The sequence below is a fragment of the Octopus bimaculoides genome, chromosome 29, assembly GCF_001194135.2.
Source record: "Octopus bimaculoides isolate UCB-OBI-ISO-001 chromosome 29, ASM119413v2, whole genome shotgun sequence".
Taxonomy (NCBI): domain Eukaryota; kingdom Metazoa; phylum Mollusca; class Cephalopoda; order Octopoda; family Octopodidae; genus Octopus; species Octopus bimaculoides.
This window is the reverse complement of record NC_069009.1, coordinates 5,466,873-5,470,239: the sequence shown is the minus strand read 5'-3', so window position 1 is coordinate 5,470,239 and position 3,367 is coordinate 5,466,873.

Genomic DNA, 3,367 nt, shown 5'->3' with positions numbered 1-3,367 from the left:
CATTAACATTATTATTATTATTATCATCACCACCACCACCACCACCACCACCACCACCATCATCATCATCACCACTACCATCACCAATCATCATCGTCATCACCATCATCATCATCATCATCATCATCATCATCATCATCGTCATCACCATCATCATCGTCATCATCATCGTCGTCATCATCATCGTCGTCATCACCATCATCAGCATCATCATCTCTTGTTCTCCATTGTCGCCGTTATTTATACATTTTATACATTTGTTGCATTTCCATGTTTCTTTCTGCGATATTTGCTGAAGAATTCTTACAAGTGGCACCGAAACTTTTGCATGGATGACTCTACTGTAGTTCTTCGTTGAAACTAAACTCGATGCCTCAAATATAAACACTTTGGATTTTTATCGGTAAAAACACCAAGGTAAAAAAAAAAAATAAAAATAAGAAAAAAAAATATGAGTACAACAAATGCCAAAATATGGAAAAAAAACCCGCAGAACAACAAAAATAATAATGTATGAGTTTCAGTATATGTGTGTGTATGAGTTTGTTTATGTGTGAATGTGTGTATGCGTGTGTGAGAAATTTTGTACATGTAAACATGGATAGATAAACACACACATGGAAAGATATAGAAATAAAGATATGATTATACACACACACACACACGCACACATATGCACACACATGTACCTATATATACACACACATGTATATAAATATAGGTACAGGCATGGCTACATGGTAGCAAGCTTGCTTCCCAAACACATGGTTCCGGGTTCAGTCCCACAGCATGTCACCTTGTGCAAGTGTCTCCCACTATAGCTATGGGTTGATCAAAACCTTGTGAGTGGATTTGGCAGACGGAAACTGAAAGAAGCCTGTTGCAAACATGTGTGTGTGTGTGTGTGCATTTGTATTTGTCTCCCCACCATTGCTTGATAACTGATGTTGGTGTGTTTATGTCGCTGTAACTTAGCAGTTTGGCGAAACAGACCAACAGAATAAGTACTAGGCTTACAAAGAAGTTGAATTGTTCAACTAAAGGCGGTGCTCCAGCATGGCTGCAGTCAAATGACTCAAAGAAGAAGAAGAAAATGTCTGCAGTATGGTTGTGTAGTACAGAACCTTGTTTCCTTATTTCTCAACCATCTGTTCTTAAGTTCAATCCCACTGCATGTCACCTTAAGCAAGTGTCTTACACTTATAGCCCCACACCCTCAAAAGTCTTGTGAATGGATTTGATATAAAAGAAACTAAAAGAAGTCCATCAGATGTGTGTATGTGAATGTGTGTGTGTGCATATGAATGTAAAACCCATCACATGTGTGTATGTATATATATATATATATATATATATATATATATATATATATATATATATATATATATATATATATATATATATATATATATATATATATATATATACATATATATATATATCCACATCATCATCATCATTTAACGTCTGACCAGGGCTGGCACAATGGAAGGCTGTACCAGACTCCAGTCTGATTTGGCATGGTTTCTACGGCTGGATGCTCTTCCTATCACCAACCACTCTGAGAATGTAATGGGTGCTTTTTACATGCCACTGGTATGGGTGCTAGGTGTGTCACATCAGTATCTGCCATGACTAAGATTTCACTTGTTTTGAGGGTCTTCTCAAGCATGGCATGATGCCAAGGGTCTTGGCCATTTGACATTGCCTCTGTAAGGCAATATATTCACACATGCATATACATATATATAAATATATACATATGTACGCATGCATGTGTAGATATGTGTGTGTCTATGTGCATAAAGGTCCTTTTTAACAGAATGCAATAATGTTTTATACTCGTGTTTATCACAATTTACCAATATATGTGTGTATGAGTGTGTGTATGTGTATATGTATAAATGTGTGTTAATATAGGCACTACATCTAGCTGGGTCACACCTTCAAAGAACAGTGGAATAAAAACAAAAATCACTTCATAATATCCTGTAACTGTAAAAAAGGTGTGTTAGCAACAGAAAGGCATCCTATTGAAATATGCTGACCAAAACAAACTTTCTCACTATATATACACACACACACGCAACACAAATACACACACACACTGATGCACATACACACACACACACACACACACTGATGCACATACACACACACACACACACACACACACTGATGCACATACACACACCTATTCTTACGAAAAGATTTCACATAATGAAGGTACCTTCTAAAACTCAAAATGTGAAATTTTCAGCTGCTGTTCTCATGATAGAAAATTCATTTTGGAAACGTGGTCTTTCCTGTTTACAGACTGCTGAATGGCAAAACACATATGCTAGCACTGCAGAACTGGCAATGTTTGCAATCTTACAAGTGGGTGCAAATCTAATTTTTCTCATCAGGAAAGGGTTTTTCACTTCATCATTTTTCACCACTGACCTGTCCAAGACAGGATATTTGTCATCGATATTAAAGAGCCTGTGTGCTTCAAGTCACTTGTGTGATGACTCATCAATATTACCAAGTGCAACAGTAGATATAAAACCAATGATTACTCTTTGACTGCTTATATGCCATAACCAAGAACATACATGTCAACCATATAAAAGAGTATATATTTTTTATTCTTTTACTTGTTTCAGTCATTAGACTGTGGGCATGCTGGGGCACCACCTTTAAGAATTTTTAGTCAAATGAATCAACTCCAGGATATAGTTTTATTTTAAAGTCTGGTACTTACTCTAACAGTCTGTTTTGCTGAACTGCTAAGTTACAGGGACATAAACATACCAACACCAGTTGCCAAGCAGTGGTGGGGAACAAACAAACACGCACATACATAAATAAATAAATACAGATATGATAGGCTTCTTTCAGTTTCCGTCTACCAAATCCACTCACAAGTCTGGTTGGCCAAAGGCTTTAGAAAAAGACACTTGCCCAAGGTGCCATGCACAAGGACTGAACTCAGAAGCATGTGGTCGGGAAGCAAGCTTCTTACAACACAGCCATGTCTGTGATATTAATTGTTATGTGTGTGTGTGTGTGTGTGTGTGTGTGTGTAAATACATGCACACACACACACACACACACACAAGTGGCTTCTTTTAATTTCCATCTAACAAATCCACTCACAAGGGTTTGGTCGGCCTGAGGTGCCATGCAGTGGGACTGAACCCGGAACCATATGGTTTGGGAAGCAAACTTCTTACCACAGAGCCCTTTGTTCATTCATTTTTACCTTCATTTTCCCGAACCTATGCTATTTTTAGCTAGATTTTCCCATTGAACACATACAGAGCTTGTGTAAATATGTACACACACACACACACACACACACACACACACACACACACACACA